Here is a 20,106-nt window from a genome sequence, read left to right as displayed (position 1 = left end):
TGCTGGGACCACATATTGCCGCCTAATCACTTCACAATTTGAATTATTATATAACTGAATATATGTACACTTTGACCTGAACAAACTTGGACAATTCCAAGACAGCTGGACAGCTGGACAGCTTTGGAACATTATAAAAGCTTGGACTACTGGACACGTATGGGGAAAAATACCGTTTTGGAGAAAATTGAGGCGACTGCACTACTTTGTAGGTTTTTTATTTTTTTATTTAATCTTTAATTTTTCATATCATGTATTCAATTTTTTGAATTGTGATTATGAATATTAGTAATTAAAAATTCTTTTTTGTGGTTAAAGTCAAGAACACTATTATTTTAAATTAATTTTGATTAATTTTGCTTATTATATATGGTTAGTTATTTATTCTTGTTTTAATTATTTTAAGGATTCACGACTCTTAGAATACATATATTATCAACCTTTTAATCTCGGGAGAGGAAAAAGAAAGAGAACATGGGAATAAATAAAGGTTGGATTTTTATTCTTTTATAAAATAAAGAATTAAATTTAGCGTCTAGGAGAGGGATGTACTTAGATGCCTTACTTAATTCATACGTAGGATGATAGCTTTAATTAACTTAATTGGATTATTACATCCTCGCTCAATGATGTAGTTGTAATGTCCATATTACGTAAAAGGTTAGAGGTTGAAAAACCATGATCGTGCAATTAACCCTACGAATCAACAACCAAGATAAGCAAATTAACGAATGAAATTTAATAACGTAGTATGATTGTTCGAAGTGCTTTAACCCTAGTCTTTTCTCCATTGATTGTCTCGGGTATTTTATTTTACGTATTATTTACTTTATTTTTAATTTACAAAAATTACAATCTCTTTCTTTGGTTCTTTTGCACTAAATAAATCTAGACTGTGAACTAAAATTAAATCAAGTCTCTGTGGGACCGATATTTGTCTTTAATTAGGTCACTTTTCTACTTGGTAGACAACGTACATTTGCATTTGCGATGGGCGCTGTCAGCAGAGTTGTAGCTAAGTACCCCACATATCAGAAGGTTAAGATTGAACATAAGAAGCCAAGTGGGTATATACAGGAGTTTAGTATTCCCACTTGGAAGTGTGAGGAAGTGAACATGGATTTTGTGACAGGTTTGCCTCGTACTCGTCAGCAGCATGATTCGATTTAGGTCATTATGGAAAGAATAACCAAATTATATTATTTCTTGCCAGTCCATAATTCTTATTCCACCGAGGACTATGCCAAGCTCTATCTCAGAGAGTTGGTTAGGTTGCATGGTGTTCCATTATCTATCATCTCAGATAGAGGTACTCAGTTTACCTTTCACTTTTGAAAAGTTTTTCAGAAGGATCTCGGTACCCAAGTTCACCTCAGTACAGCCTTCCACCCTCACATAGATAGTCAATCAGAAAGGACCATTCAGGCCCTTGAGGATATGTTGAGAGCGTGTGTAGTCGACTTTAAGGACAGTTGGAATGATCACTTTCCTTTGGTTGAGTTCGTGTATAATAACAGGTATCATTCCAGTATTCAGATGGCTCGATTTGAGGCTCTATATAGAAGGACATGTAGATCTATGATTGGTTGCTTTTAAATAAGAGAAACTGTGCTAGTAGGGCCTGACTTAGTGTTTGATGCTTTAGAGAAAGTTTAGTTGTTCAGGGAGATACTTAAGGCAGCCCAAAGCCGATAGAAATCTTATGCAGATGTGAGAAGGAAAGATCTTGAGTTCGAGATTGGCTATTTCGTATACCTGAAGATCTCTCCCATGAAGGAAGTGAAGAGTTTTGGTAAGAAAGGGAAGCTTAGTCTCCGATATGTTAGCACTTACAGGATTTTGAGTCATTTAAAAAGGTGGCTTATGAGCTTGAGTTGCCTGCAGACTTAGTATAAGTGCACCCAATATTCCATATCTCCTTGTTGAAGAAGTGTATTAGTGACCCAGCTGTAGTTGTTCCCTTAGAAAGCTAGACGTTCAGAATAGTCTTTACTACGAGGAAATTCCAGTCAAAATTCTTGATCGACAAGCTTGTAGACTAAGAAACAAAGAAGTTTCCCTAGTCAAAGTTCTTTAGTGGAATCATTCAAAGCTAACAATCTCCTTAGAATTTCCTTTTTTCCATGCTCAGTTTCAAATGCATATCATTCTCATGTCAATTATGCATTCACAGAACCAGTTCATTCATGAATCATGTTTCAGACTCATTCATGTACTAACATTTTCATAATGTATACTCAGTATGTAATCTCAGTCCCCCGGTGTTTTCAGCTTAATCAGTCTCATTCGAGGATGAATGTTCCCAAGGGGGAAATATTGTAATACCCCAAAAATCCAAGCCAATGCTAGAGTCATATTTCAAGATCATGCATAGTATATTATGTTTCTTTGATAGTTTTTCAAGTTAGTTTGATGTATATTAAGGTCTCAAATAACTCCTTGTTGTTAGACGAATAAAAATAATTCTTACCGATTGAATTTTGTATAAGAATGTTGCTTTAGCCAACTTTAAACGAGCATATCTTTTTCTCTACTCAGAATTTTACAGCTGATGTCCCACCAAATGGTAGGAAATTGAATTAGCTTTCCAACTATACCAATTTCTCCTAAATCTGATACTCGGGTGAGAAGTTATGACACTTTTTGTACAAAATAGTAGCCCAACACAATAAGGTCGCGTCATAGTGATGGCCATTTTCACGTTCGTTCTTTTCCAGTGTGTCACCGTGATAAGCACTGCACCGCTCCAAGGGGCATTTTTGCAGTTGTCAATTTCCAGTGAGGCACCGCGATAGCCATCGCGTTGCACCAAAAGTCTAATTGGGGATTTTCCGTTTCCAGTGGCGCAACGCGATAGCACCGCATCACGCCGTTGGGTAAAATGAGGTCCATCAGTTTTCCAGTCGCCCGATGCGATTGTACCACGTCGCGATGGGTGAATAAATTAGGATTTTGCCTAGTTCCGCGATTTAATTTTCAGGAATCATTTGGTCTTTTTCCAAAGCCCTAAACTCGTCCTAAACATGAATTTAAAACCTAAAAGGGCATTATATGCCCCATTATTTACAAATTACTCTTTAAGAAATTAATTCTCTTTCAAGAATAAACCCTAGCTTTCAAAATTCAAGATAAAATCTCAAGAACTTACCATCAATTCTCACGAATTCATCAACCCAGGTATGTTAAGTGTTCATTCATGGGTTCCTTTCACCCATGGAGCCCAAGTATCCAATTTAAATACAAAGTTATGATCTTTTCAAGTTATTACGATTTTAAATTGTGATTTCAACCATGAATCTCCATGAATCTTTATTGCATACCATGCTTACACGAAATTGTGGGTGTTATCAAACCTCGCATGTTTTAATATTGCTATTTTCAAAATTAAATCATGATTAAGTATTGTTGATATTTAAACCATGCGATTACTTCAAGTTTTATACTATTCCCATGTTTAGCCTAAACCATGCATATCAAGTGTTTGATGAAATGCCTAAAAGAATGGATTGTTAATAAATGTTTCCATGTTATGTTCTCCAAGCTTAAGTACCATTTTACTATTATTTCTATTTAGTCCTGGGGGTATGAATACCTAAAAACTTAGATGTTTACCTAGTCTCAATATCTTCAGAATAGTTTCAGAATATGTTATGAGCATTACCAGTTCATTCAATCATCAGATATCAGTTAAACTTATAACAGTTTAGCATTTCGAGTCAGTTTAGTTGGGAGTAGGATTTAGCACCGAGCAGGTGCAGGGATGGCGGCTTCCCGGTCAGATAGGCATAGTCGTTAGTAGTAGTCCCTGTACTCTAGAACTACATAGCCAATGTAGGATATGAGAAGTCACCCGTCAGATTAGTCTTGACTACCTCGCATGGGTCACCCGTCAGTTTAGGCTTGATACCCTTAGTCCTTCCACCCAGCCGGCGTTAGTACCCATGGCATAGTACTGACACCCTCCTAACTAGGGTTACAAGTTGGACACCAATTAGCTCAAATTGGGGCATGTCGGTTAGATGATACCTTCCATAGTTTCAATCCAGTAATTCAGTTTCAATTGCTTGACCATAGTATACAGATATCAGTGATTCAATCATCAAATTTCAATATTTTAGTATTTACAGATTATATTCAGAATATTTTATATGCTTGGTCATGCATCCTTAGTACTTACAGATTTCATGCATCCTCCGTATTTATAGATTTTATGTATCCTCAGTATCTGAAGATTTCATGCACTCTATTCAGTACTTCATGTTATTTATATATATTCAGACAGTTATTATTCATGTACATGAAACCATGCATATCATCCTACCTCATTTGGCATACTAGTATATTCAAAGTACTAATAGCATACTCTTTTCTTACGCTATGATGTATCATATCATAGGTTTGAATGCCCAGTTCTCGGATTGCGCATAGATTTTTCAGACTATCAGCCATAGCAGTGGTGAGTCCTCATATTTTGAGGACAGACTATTTTATTTCATGCTTTCTGTTCAGTAGTTAGTTGGAGTTATTTGGGGCATGTCTCATCAACTCATATTCAGTCAGTTTAGAGGCTTTCAGACATTTCAGATAGTCAGTCAGTTTATCTTTATTTTATCAGTTTCAGATGGTTGTTTTGCAGATTCATGATTCATTATTATTTTCAGTTGCTAAAACCTTATGGATTATTAGTTGTTCTTCCACATATGTTATTATATTATTCAGTGCTCACAGCAGGTACCAGCTCATGGGTTAGCTTATGGTCTATCGGGACTGTAGGCACCGTATGGCACCCAGGGTGTACTCTCAGGGCATTACAGGTATGTGGTTCACCTCTTACTTTAGGAATGCCTTCCAAAAGGGTCTCGGTACCCAAGTCCATCTCAGTTACCCCTTCCACCCTCAAACAGATAGTCAAGCAGAAAGGACTATTTATACTTTAGAAAATGTATTAAGAGTGTGTGTCGTTGACTTTAAGGGAAGTTGGGATGACCACTTACATTTGATCGAGTTTGCGTTTAATAACAGCTATCATTCTAGTATTTAGATAGCTCCGTTTGAGGCTCTTTATGGCCCGGTAGAAATCATATATAGATGTGAGAAGAAAAGATCTTGAATTTGAGATTGACGACTTTGTGTATCTTAAAATCTCTCCTATGAAGAGAGTGAAAAGGTTTGGTAAGAAGGAGAAGCTTAGTCTCTGATATATTGGTCCTTATAAGATTCTGAGTCATTTCGAAAAGGTAGCCTATGAACTTGAGTTGCCTGCCGACTTAGCATCAGTGCACCTAGTGTTTCATGTCTCCTTGCTAAGGAAGTGCATGGGTGAACCAGTAGTTGTAGTCCTTGTAGAGAGTATAGATGTTCAGAATAGTCTCTCTTACGAAGAGGTTCCAATCAAAATCCTCGATCATCAGACTCGCAGTCTAAGGAACAAAAAAGTTTCTTTGGTCAAAGTTCTTTGGCGGAACCAGTCCGTTGAGGGAGCCACTTGGGAAGCATAAGCAACATGCGAACCAAGTAACCTCATCTCTTCTCCGCAAACTCATACCCAGCCTAAGATAATAGTCTTTCTTAGACTTACTCTGCCCGATGCTTAGTTTCAGTTGCATATCATTCTCATACTATTCATGCATTCATGGATTTGTTTAGTCATGTGTCATGCCTTAAGATTCAGTCATGTTTCAGCTATGTATGTCGGTATAATCTCAGTACCTCAGTGCCTCTTAGCTTAATCAGTCTCATTCAAGGATGAATGTTTCTAAGGGAGAGATATTGTAAGACCCCATAAAGTCAAAGCCCATTTTAGCCCCATTTATCATACCAAAAGAGGTCCCAGACTTAAAAAAATTTCAGTAAAATGTTGACACTTAGTCTTATTTTTGGCCTCAATATTTCAATGGTTTTATTTTTGATCTTCCCAACCATAGATTGACAATTTTTAAATTGATTCATAATCAAGGTTATCTATAGGTCATATTGAGTGAGTTTCAAAATTTTCGGACATTCTTTGAGGCACGTTTGGATGACCAAAATAACAAGTCAATGCGATTAGGATGCGTCGCATTCACTATCGCATTGTCACCATCGATGCGGTGCATCAGTAATAGTGTCGATACCATCAATGCGATGTGGCACCTATTGCGTAACTGGGCACGTTTTGTGTATTAATTACTGGTTTGTGGGGTTAATTAGGTTATTTTCCCTTACATAATTCAGCCTTAACACAAAATTTAGCCTTCCAAAAGGAAAATTCACTCATTATGTCACAAATTCTCTCAATAGCAAAGCCCTAGTTCATCAAGTCAAGACCAACCCACCCAAGTATTCACCAAAAATTCCCATGAATTCATCAATCAAGGTATGTTTACGTGTTCATCCTTGGATTCCTTCCACCCTTTGAGTTCAAGAATCTTTCTTTAAAACTTAGATTATGATTTACATTCTTGAATTTGTGTTCATATATGTGTTGTTGTGTGGGATTTCAAGTCAAGAATATTTTAAATTTCATGTGAATTAACTAGAATGTATGTTGCTTTATGTAACCCTCATATTAAATCCTTAAATTGTGGTGTTGAATATGGTAGTTATGATAATCATATCTTTCTCATTCTTATGTACAAGAATTATGTATTATAAGTGTTTGACAAAATATCTATGTGAAGGAATTGTGTATGATAAGTTATGTGTGATGCTTTAAGGTTGAGATATGGTTCCATTATGTATGCAATTGAATCCTGGGGGTATCGAATACCCAAAATTTAGCTATTATCTAGTTTTCTAAAGTCTACAGAATGAATTTAGTTATACCATGAGCGAGATCATTCAGTCAGTTAATGTAGTCAAGTGGCAGTTCAGTTAATCCTAGTACAGTCTAGTGATCAGTTCAGTGTTGATTTAGTTGGGAGTAGGATTCAGCACCAAGCGAACCCAAGGATGGGGGCATTCTTGCTAGCAGAGGGTTTGACCCTTAGTAGCAGTCCCTGCATTATAGAACTGCATAGCCAGCGTAGGCTAAATTGTCTTCCTACCAGACTAGGGTTGACGTAATCTCATAAGTCTTCCTGCCAGATTAGGGTTGACCCAGCTTATGTTAGTAACCCGTGGCATGGTACTAACACCCTTTCAATTGGGGTTATAGGTTGGAACCCAAATCAGTCCATAATCGAGGTATGTCAGTTAGATGATAACTCCCACAGTTATAGTTTTAGTATTCAGTATTCAGTAATTAATATCCAGTATTCAGTATTCAGTACAGAACTCAGTGCAATTCTACACAAACATGACTTATAGTTTTCAATTATTCAGTTATCAGAAACTCAGTACTTCAGCTTTAGACTAATTCAGACAGACGATATATGCTTGGTATTGCATGTTTAGTACTTATAGTAGTCCCAGTATTTCATATCCTCTCATGCAGTTATTTCATGATATTTAGTTGTTATTCTAACACACATGAACCCATTCATATCAACCTAACCTTACCTAGTATACCAGTACATTCAAAGTACTGATGCATACTCTTTCTTTGCGTTATGATGTCTCATATCATAGGTTTGGATGCTTAGGTTCCTAACCGTACCTAGCCAGATCAGTCTATCAGTCGCAGCTACAGTAGTGAAACCTCATCCAACGAAGACGTGACACTCATTTAGTTGTTTTATTATTTACAGTATTTTAGCTTTTTAGTTACTATCAGACAGTAGTTGGAGTTAGTTGGGGCTTGTTCCTTCAACTCATTTATTTCAGATATTAGAGGCTTTCAGACACTTTTAATTAGCAGTTATTATACAGATGTACTTAGTATTGATTTAATTTTATGAACCTTATGGCATTTTTAGTTTTACTTCTATATATGTTTTCATGATTATTATTCAGTGCATATAGCAGGTACCAGTCATGGTTTAGCTTGTGGTCCTTTAGGATTATAAGCACCGTGTGATGCCCACGGTGTATTCTCAGGGAGTTACAGAAACTTAGATTCTTGGTTTTTCTTGAAGAGGAGACTTGAATTGCTTGTTCTTGGGAAAAAACCCTAATCTTGTTGTTCTTGAGAGTGGAGAGGATTAATGGTATCTAAAACTGATAAGTTATGGATAATAATTCATAATGATGTTTCTAGTCGAGGGAGAGGTAGGGTTTGAGGTAAGGAAAAGACAAAAATACCCCTCCAAAGCTGAATAAGAATTGCTGAAATTTTTTGTTGATGACTATGTTGATAGCTTATCAACTAGTTGATGGCTTATAATCTTAAGTCATCAACCCATAGATGGACTTGGACCCTTTCTGTTTAAGGGTAATGACTTGGTTTATAGGTCATCACTTAGTTGACAGCTTATTACCTCAAGTCATCACTTTGTAGCTGGGACGGTTAAGGTTGACGACGAGGATGATAGGTCGTCACTTAGTTGACGACTTATCACCCCAAGTCGTCACCTTGTAGCTGAAGTTGATTATATTTTGGTTAAGGATGACGACTTGGTTGTTAGGTCATCACTTAGTTGATGGCTTATCACCTCAAGTCGTCACCTTGTCTACAGACAGACATGCTAAGAAAAAATGATCGTAACTTTCCACTCCGATATCGAATTAAGTTGAAACCAGATGCGTTGGAAAGTGGACTCTAAGATCTTTCATTTGACATATAGTAGGACACCTGAGTCTATGCATTCTAGGATATACACTAATTTAAAGTTGACCCTCAAAGGATCGAATACAAAAACTTAATCGATAAAAGTGCTCTCAACTCGACTTTGCTCTAAGTGCTTCCTATGAACATTTTTCACCTTGTAAGCACTATTCTCACTCGGATAATTATCATGACACATATATTAAAATGTAAATCATGGGAGTAGATTTTATAGATGTAGGAATGATGGTTCAAATTCTAGCTCAAAAATATGGGGTGTTACAACCGCAAACCGCACCACCAAACATTTCACAAACCAACAGAAGAATCCCCTTGAACCCTGCATCATGAAATGATGTAGCATTTGTGGATGGTAGCGGGGTAATCACTAGTATGTAACTCGGGTAGGGGATAAAATAATGTCATTTTCCAAAACAAAATCAATGTCAATGTTCATGTTCACATACATGGATATACATATATATATACATATATATATATATACACACACATATACACACACACATATATATACATATTTATTTATATATATATATAAGATGTTGAGATAGGGTACATGGTTTAAGCATGTGATTTAAAACCATTAACCTAGACCGTGTAGCTCTAACCATCCTAAAAACAACCACGGGCTATATTAGTCTAGGTCGCCCCACCGAAAGAGCTCCAATGCGTGTTATTTACACTAACCAGAGAAATTTGAGGAAGGTCCAGGGAATCCATGACCCCAGCCATTCCTCTAAATATATATATATATATATATATATATATATAAAGCATGAACTATGCACATGATCATAAAGACGCCCAAGCTGGCAAATGTGGTTCCCAGCATCGCTCCCCTCGAGACCTCCACCTCCCATGGCAAGATACAGAAACCCCTTTAAACCCAATTAAAACATTTTCACATAGCCCATTTATTTAACTAATGAGTTCTCCATTAAGGCATTACCAAATGATATCGTCGTAACAATACTCTTACAAGCCTATAGAATTATGTCATTCCAATATCCATCAACCTGGGAGAATCCACGACTCCCAAGTTCCAATTTAAAAATCATAATATGGCCACCAAGGCCTTTAAAAATTATTTTTATATTCCATTAACCTTTTATGGAATGCAAAGTTCCAAATGTGGGAAAAATCATGTATACATCCATGTTTCAAAACCAATTTCATAAGGTGGGTTGAGGTTAATACCAATTCTAATACGAAAATCCATAAATTTGGGGGAATCCACAACTCCCATTCCACTCACCATTCCCATTCATCTAACTAGCTCAAAAACCACAAGTAAAAACATGATTAACAATTCCAAAGCCATGGGAAAACCAACCAAGTAGTAATCATACAAAATCTTCAACCCATCATTAAAAACCCAATAATTAAATTCACATAAACCATATTAAACACATTATTTTATATTAAACCAAGTTAAGGAAGAGATACATGCCTAAAAATACCAACAAAATTGGAAGAGAAGTCACAAATTAAGCCTTAAATGACATATCCCTTGAAACCTTAGCTTTTTTCTTGACTTCGGAATTTGAGAGAGAAGAGAGTGTATTTGACTTGTTAAAATAATGAGAAAATGACCCTTAGGGTGCTTTATGGTCGTGGGTTAAAATTGGTGAAGGGATGAAATAATCGAAATTTCCCTAATTAAAATGCAGAAAAACTGTCGCCAATCCGTACGGGTCAGGTAACGAATCATGGTCAATGATCACGAGTCATCACCTGGACTCATAGCCTGGGACCCTAAACCTTGACCCTTTACTATTATGGTCATGAGTTACACCCTATGACCCGATCACCTCACCTTACGACTTATGCAATCTAGTCATTTGCTAAGATAGAAACCTTGGGTCATCTCACTGTTAAGGTCGAAGTCCTTCACCATAATTTGTGACACTACATTATAATTCATATGGCCCCAATCGTGACCATGACAAAAAATTAGGGAAACCTTACACGTTAGACAATAGTTCGTGACACTTTTAGTTTTCCTAGTTATAAGAATTATATCCTGGTATGTTGTACATATTTGGGATCAAGGTTATGGCTATGAGACTAGATAGACACCATCTTAGTACTCTGTCCTTTGAAATGACATGGTTCTAGTTAATACACACTTTCACACTTATGGTTGTGTTGTTTGGATACTCTTGATAGAATTCATCTATTTAGATTCATTTACGCTTATTTAGTGGTGTGATTCCAATCTAAACCTTGAGTTAACTACTATTTTCAAAATGGGATTTATTCTTACATTTCGAATTTAAACCTAATTCTTTAAATGGAAATTATAGCACCCGTATTATTGAATTTGAGCTCTTAAACTAAAATTACTACCATAAAACTTTGATCAAGGTTACTTCTCATCGATTCTTGATCCATACTTCATACCACTACATACTCACTTCAGTCAAGCAAGATCTTTACCCTTTCTACCTTATTATATAATTTTAGTCTTGAATTGAATTTTAAGCACAAGATTATATGGATATTTACTTATTTAGCATTGGTTCAAGTTTGAGCACCTCATTATATTTTTATTTCCTGTAGTACATGGAGAAAATTTGTTATGATGGTTATCAAAGTCCTGGTTCAGGCTAGTTAGTATATACAGATATCTTAAGTCCCCTATCTATTCCTTTATTTGCAGACCACGTGTCAGAAGATCTGATATCTATAGGTCCTTTATTGTGAGCCGACGAGCCAAAAGAGGTGTATATACTTAGTATAGCTTGGTACTTAATCGATATGGCAGTATTGGTTTATGTTGCATTCATTCATCCATGTGTATTTACTATCACCGGTATAATTGTCTGTAACTTGAATCGATCAGTATTATGGGGGATGAATAGGTATAGGTAATGTTTGTTGTTTGTTGATTGATTGATTGTATGTTTTGGGATTATAAGGGCCTGGCTAGGTTATTGCTTTTCTGGGATAGCTGGTTACATTATTGTTTTATTATTACTATATAGTTTATGGTAGGCTGGTTATGGACTAGTATCAGATGTTGTCAGTACACTTCTGATTCCATTTTCCCTTATTATGATGATCTTTATTATAAGTAGACCATTTTATGGATATTCATACTCCTATTAGAGGCCCTGATTATACTAGAGTTATTTACATTATTGTTTATGATCCTTGTTATGTTAGAATTGCATCCTCAAAATAGTATCTTATGTTTAGTTATCTACATAGTGCGATTGTATATCCATCATTCTCTAGCTACTCTTCGTACATAATTCCCTTCCTTCCGAGTATTATTGTATATTATATATCTCCTTCTTCTCTATATTATCATATATTGACTAGCTATTTGTAGTATCATGCTTTCGTTCCTGATCACTGGTAGTACATGATAGTTTACCCTTATTTCTTCATTAGCATTATTGTATTTCTTTGCTTATATAGTCATCTGTAATGTATATTCCTGCTTTATATGCTATTTATACTAGGACTATCTTTGGAGCTCAGTCGGTCGATGGCAACTGAGAACCTCATGTTCTGTAGATATATACTACATTTTTGCACCCTATACACCATAGTAATAGTTCTCGCTATTGTCGTGTGAATCGTTCGGAGTTTCCATAGATCAGAGATTTGGGGTGAGCTCTTAACGTCCAGAGTTGTTCCTGCTCCCTCTCTCGGTTGCTGGATTGATCTTTATTTTGCACTTCGAAGACAATTTTACCTATAATATATATATATATATATATATATATATATATATATATATATGCATGTATGTATTTATATATATTATGCTTACCTTGTACTCTTGATATGTTATAAGACATTGTACTAACTTCACCCGGTTTTGGGAGTTATTTCTCTATATTAGTCTCTTTATTGGACTCATTTTATGTTGTTTTCTTCTTTTCTCTTGATAGTCCGTTACTAGTTGTTCCGGACTATGAATTGGCTTACCTACTTGGAGCTATAGTAATTGCTATTAGATCTATTAAATATCCGCATCCCCCTACAATTGGTATCAGAGCCCAGCAATTTAAAAAGTACGGAAGAGAAATATATGTTAGAGTTAGAATTTAGAATTAGAGTTAGAGTTAGAGTTATTAGATTTACCTATAAATTATTAAATTAATTATGCGAAGACCATTTAAAAATAGAGAAGCTTTTAGAAAAATTAAAGAATCTTTAATTAGTAATTATTCAGAATATATAAGCCTAAATAAAACAAAAGAAAACCCACAAAAATTAGCCTACTTAATTACACTAATATCTCTTATTGAATCAAAACTAATAATCCATTTAAAATCTAGAAGAATGAAACACATACTACCTAATTATGATAAAATTAGATTTAGATATTCACCAAGATATTATAAATATAATTTAAAATGAATAAAGTACAACAATACAAAGAATTAGAACAAATTATCTCTGAAAAACGTAAAGAATTAAAAATAAGAATAAAAAGACTACATTATAATATATTTGCCGGAGTTAGTAAAAACTCAATAGATACACAAAAAAATGAAATATCAAAATTGGAATCACAAATAGATAGTTTAGAATATATATATATCAACATGAACTATTCACAATAAAATGAATAAAGAAGAATTTATAATAGATGAAAAAATATATGAAAACTACGAAGGATCAAAAATAAAAATAGTATTTTCTAATCTAGGACGAAGATATAAGAAAATAGGTGAACATTTATATCTAATGTTAGAAAAAGAAGAATTAAAATTAGAAGATAAATTGACAGCAATGGTAAGAATAGAAAAAGAAAATGAAGAGATAGATAGGAAAAAGGAAATAGAAAAAATAAAACAACAAACTACGGAAGAAATACGAAAAATAGAAGAAACTAAAAATAGTAGAATTGCTGAATTAGAAAAAGAATTACAAATGTTAAAAGAACTGTATGAACAAAAGCAAAAAGAAAAAGAAGAAAAAGATAGAGAACAAAAATTACTGAACGAGATAAATCAATTTAAGGAAAAATTAGAAATAAAAAACAAAGACTTAGAAATAAATAATATAGATGTTGAAGAGACAGAGACAGATAATTATGATTCCGAAGATAGTGAAACATATACAGAAATATTAACAAATACAAAAAATTTAGAAATCAATGAAAAACAAAAAGAAATTAATGAGGAAAACTTAGAAAGTACCCACACAGAAATAAATACTCTTGATAAAAAAGAAGATAGAAATATAATACCTAAAACAACAGAAATAAGAAAACCTATATATTATAAGAATAAGTTTAAAAAATATAATGAATATGATAAATGGATACCAAAACAAATAGTGAATAAAAATTATAACTTTTTAGATCTAGACTGTGTAATAGATACAGAAAAAACAATACAATTATGGATAGGATATATGACAAAACAATTATTAGATAATAATATAAATATAACAGATGCACCGGAATATATAGAAAAAACACTAATAGGATCAGTAAAACTATGGTTTTCAAATTTAACTGAAAATAGCAAAAAAGTATTAAGAACTAATAAACCTATAGAAGGAACATCATCAACAACAACTAAACTAACACCTATAGAATTATTAAAAAAATATGAAACAGCTATAAAAGATGAATTTGGTATTACGACAACAATAGAAGAAGAACAAGATGAAGAAAAAGATACAAATAGAAATTTAATGTTAAAATTAGCAATATGTAATATGTGTTATATAGATGAATATACTTGCGCATTTAAAGAATATTATTACAAAGGAGCATATAGTATAGAAGAAAGTAAAGAAATAAGAAAATTATATTTTAATAAATTACCCGAGCCATTTAGTTCGAAAATAATAAAAAGTTGGGAAGAAGCAAAAATAGTAGATACGTTAGGAGCAAGAATAAAATTTTTACAATAATGGTATAGAAACTTATGTGAAAAATATAGAGAAGAATTAAAAATGGAAAAAACATTAATAAGAAATTTAGCATGTTGCAAAAATAAAATAGCACCCCAATTTGGATGCGAAGAAAGATATTATAAGAAAAGAAAAAGACATAAGAAATATAAAAAAATATAAAAAATCAAAATATAAATATAAGAAACCAAGAAAAGGATATTATGTAAAAAATTATAAACATAAAAGACCATATAGAAAGAAGAAGTCTATAAAAGAATGTACTTGTTATAACTGTGGAAAGTTAGGACATTTAGCTAGAGATTGTAAATTACCTAAAAATCCAAAAAATAAACAAATATCAGAAATAAAAATAGATAATACAGAATATATGCAGATAGATTATATAGATTATGAATTAGAAAGTGAGGATAGTATATATGAAATTTCAGAAAACGAAACAGATAATGAAATAGATAGTGAAATAGATGAATCAAATGCCTGAAGAAGACATAAAAATAATAACAAAGGAAGAATATTTAAATGATGAAGGAACGGAACAAAAAATAATATTTGACAGTAATATATTTGATGAAATAAAAGGAAAAGAATTAGATTTAAGTGTAGAAAAAATATTTAAAATACCAACAATAAAAAATATGTTTACTAGGAAAAAGGATGAATATTATGTAGTATGCCAAAAAGAACATGTAATAGACTGCAGATATGCAAAAGGAAAAGCTAGTATACCACTGGTAACAAAAAGAATAATTAATAAAGAAATAAATGATATAAAAAGTAAAGGAGATCCAATAAAATATGTACACCTTGGAGGTACAGAGATATTAATAAAAGCATGTTTTAGAGAAGGAATAGATACACCAATAGAATTATATTTAGCAGATGATAGAATTATAAAACCTATAGAAAAAAGCATAATAACTGCCGTAAAAGGAAATCTAATATATCAAAAATTTAAATTTATAATAAGTGCAAATTATTCAGTAGCAGTAACAGATAGAAATATAGATAAATCATTAGTATTATATTGGAAAATATCAGGAATAGAATTAACCCCAGGAAGTAAAATATTCACAGCAAGATGTAAAAATCTATATGTATTAACAACAAAACATAAAATAACAGGAAAAAATAAGATTAACAAAATACAAATAGAAAGCCCATTCGAACAAATTATAAAAACAATAGATTATAATGATTATAGCTATAGAGACATAAATACAGAAGAAAATTTAGAAATAGTAAATGATAGAATAAGTACAACTAGAATAAGTACAACGAAAAGAATAGCTAATGAAAAACCAGAATCATCAAGCTCATCAAAAAGAACAAGTTATGAAACAAATTCAATAAGTAATTTAAACCAATATTACATAACAGGAAAAATAAATGAAAAAGAATATCTAATACTTTTAAATACAGGACAAGAAGAAAATTATATAGCAAAATATCTAGTAAAAAGTGAAGAAATAAAGACCGACAATGATATATGCCCAGATCTACCAAGAAGTTTAATAAATAATAAAAATATAGCAGGAAAAGAAATAATAATAGGAGTTAGAAAAATAAAAATAGAATTCGAAGTAAAGGAAGAAATGCAAAAAGCAGATATAATATTAGGAATAAAATGGTTAGAACAAGTCAAACCATATAATATAGAACATACACAATTAACCTTAACACATAACAAAGAAAAGTTATTCTTAAAAAGAGCCTTAACATGAAATGAAGATATATGTGTTAATGAAGATAGTAGTAGAAGAATATTACAGTAGATATTATACGCCTATGATAGATACAGGAGCAGAAGCTAATTTATGTAGATATAATTGCTTACCAGAAAGTAAATGGGATAAATTAAAAACACCAATAATAGTTAAAGGATTTAATAATGAAGGAAGCTTAATTACTTATAAAGCTAGGAATGTAAAAATACAAGTATGGGATAAAATATTAACAATAGAAGAAATTTATAATTATGAATTAACATCAAAAGATATACTTTTAGGAATGTCATTCTTAGATAAATTATACCCATATATAATAACCAAAATAGACTGGTGGTTTACAACACCATGTAAACAAAAAGTAAGAGCAAAAAGAGTTAATAATAAAATAAGAAAGAAAACTGATTGGATAAAAGGAAGCGAAAAAATTACACAAAAGTTAGAAAATATAAAAAATACTGAAGATACAATAGAACTAGTAGTATTTTCGATAAATAAAACAGAGATAACTATATTTTCAATAAATAAAATAGAAATAATTCAGAAAAAATTAGAACAATTATATAGTGAAGATCCATTAAAAGGATGGGAAAAACATAAAACTACTATAAAAATTGAACTAATAGATAAAAATAGCATAATAACACAAAAACCATTAACATATAATTTTGACGATTTAAAAGAATTTAAAATGCATATAGATGAATTATTAGAAAAGCAATATATACAAAAAAGTAATAGTAAACATAATAGTCCCGCATTTATGGTAAATAAACATAGTGAACAAAAAAGAGAAAAAAGTAGGGTGGTAATTGATTATAGAAATTTAAATGCAAAAACTATAACATATAATTATCCAATACCAAATAAGATATTAAAAATAAGACAAATACAAGGATATAATTATTTTAGCAAATTCGATTGTAAATCAGGATTTTACCACCTAAAGCTAGAAGAAGAATCTAAAGAATTAACTGCATTTACGGTACCACAAGGATTTTATGAATGGAACGTATTACCATTTGGATATAAAAATGCACCAGGTAGATATCAACATTTTATGGATAATTATTTTAAACAATTATCTAATTGTATAGTGTACATAGATGATATATTATTATATACAAAAACTAAAGAAGAACATTTAAAATTATTAGAACAGTTTACAGATATAATAGAAAAATCGGGAATAAGTCTAAGCGAAAAGAAAGCTGAAATTATGAAAAATCGGATAGAATTTTTAGGAATACAAATAGATAAAAGTGTAGTAAAAATGCAACAACATATAGTACAAAAAATAATAAATTCGAAAGAAGAATTAGATACAAAAAAGAAATTACAATCATTTTTAGGATTAGTAAACCAAGTAAGAGAATATGTTCCAAAATTAGCAGAAACTTTAAAACCACTACAGAAAAAATTAAAAAAGGATGTAGAATATAACTATAATGAAGAAGATAAAAAACAAGTTCAAAAAATAAAATTACTTTGTAAAGAATTACCAAAATTACAATTTCCAGATGAAAATAGAAAATTTATATATATAGTAGAAGCATATGCTAGTGAATATAGTTATGGAGGAGTACTTAAATATTGATATGAAGCAGAAAAAATAGAACACCATTGTAGATATACTCAGGTACGTTCAACGAGACAGAAATAAAATGGGAAATAAATAGGAAAGAATTATGTTCATTATATAAATGTTTATTAGCATTTGAGCCATATATTGTATATAACAAATTTATTGTACGAACAGATAATACACAGCTACGCTGGTGGTTAACAAAGAAAATACAAAATTCAGTTACAACAAAAGAGATTCGGAGACTAGTTTTAAATATATTAAATTTCACATTTACAATTGAAGTGATCAGTACTAACAAAAATGTTATTGCGGATTACATATCAAGACAAAGCTACACAGACTGAAATAATAGAAGAAGATACTCTAGAAAAAATACTTAACACCCTAACTTCGCTTTCAATGAAAGTGGACAGTATGGGTAATGAGATAGAAAAGCTAAAGACTAATGAAGATAAACTGAAGTCTACAGCTACAAATTAGCTAACTCAGCAGTGTGCAGAGCTATGTCGATCGGAAGACATTAAAGTTCCAGAGCTAGAAGGAGACGTTGGGACACTCCATAAAACCCATAACATTTATCAATCTACTTCTGCAGGTACAAGCAAAGGAGTTAATCGACCAAGATACCAGAATATAAATATGAATAAAATATTTGAAAAACCATTTACACCAAAAACACAAAAAGACCACTTATTCATACCCCCACAAGTTAGCACATACCGAGATAGCCTAAACCAAGACAAAAAAGTATACAACTACACCGCCCAGAAATACATAGAAAATATATACAGAGTACAAACCTTTCTAAACCATAACCCCAGAGCTACAAACATCAAAGAACCAAATACCAACTATATAATCCAAAAATTACAAGGATATAACAAACTAATTGCACTACCCAAAACTAACCCAAGCCTAGTTAAAACCTGTTTTGACTATGGACTATTAAACACCATATATACTCAAGACGGAGAAGAATTAACAACTATGGAAGAATTATACAAGATATTCACCACCTACAAAAGGATAACAAAAGGAAATTTATTTTATATAAAGTGTTATACTGCACCGGCAGAGATACTATATGATGAAATAAAACCAGTTATACAAGTTGTAAAGATAGGATTAACTAGAGATATGATTATACCAGAAGATATTACGCAGCAACCGGAGATACCCAGGATTGAGATACCGGACTTCTACGCAAATAAACGACTTATTGGACTAGCTACGATTATTCAAGAACTAGCAAATAATTGTACTAATGGAAATCCAATATGGAGCTATTATTCGAGAGATCATCAAATGATTTACTCAAATTCAAAAGAGATACGACAAGTAGATATGGAAGACGTCAGACAATGGATAATGACGCTACTCAACCCAGAAAAACAATCTACCACAAGAGCAATTAAAAAAAGATTTATTTCAGACGGACTACTAACAAGATATTGTAAAATAATTGGACACAAATACCCAGATCATCAATGTTCAAGATGTAATGGAGAAGATAATATTATTCCAGAAGTACATCTAGAATAAAAATCAAGAAGACAAAATGACAGCTGGAAAGATAAGATAAGGAGCAATAATGGAGATATAGCAGATACGACAAACGGAATCAACGGAAGACAAGATATTTGGACCATTTATTGTACAGATTTACGATAAGATTATAAGTTAGCAATTATGTAGAGCATTTATGTAAATTTTGACCTTTCTTAGCTTTTTAGGGTAGGTAGCATAGTAGCCTAGCCCCTTAGCCCCTTTTGTTGACTTTTAGTTTTTAGTTTTACAATTTAAAAAAAACGTGTGTAAAGTTTGATTGTAAAGACTGCTTTTCGTTCTATAAATAAAGAAAGCAGAAGGCATTGCAAAAGCAAGCCTTCATGCGTTGAAGCAAAGATTCTCTCCACTCCACAACAAATATTTTACTCAGTTAATTAAATAGACATATTTCAATGGAAAAAGCTATGGAGGAACAAACTTCAGAAATATCGAAACTACCCGAACAGGTACATTTATTTATGATTATGAATAGCTAAATTCATAATTCCCAACAATCATGATATGATAAAATAAATTCATATTAGTTACTTTATAGTAGAATTATTCGAAGAATAATATGTTAAGAAGTTTATTAACAAAGAGGAAACGGAGAAAGATCCCTACGGACTATGCCATCCTAAAGGTGAAACCAATGAGGCAAGAAGCCGTGGCGGGGAGTAACCAGAGTAGAGGCGCTATTTAAGGGAAAAAGT

Source organism: Capsicum annuum, chromosome 9, assembly GCF_002878395.1.
Source record: "Capsicum annuum cultivar UCD-10X-F1 chromosome 9, UCD10Xv1.1, whole genome shotgun sequence".
Taxonomy (NCBI): Eukaryota; Viridiplantae; Streptophyta; class Magnoliopsida; order Solanales; family Solanaceae; genus Capsicum; species Capsicum annuum.
Note: the sequence above shows the minus strand (reverse complement) of the source record.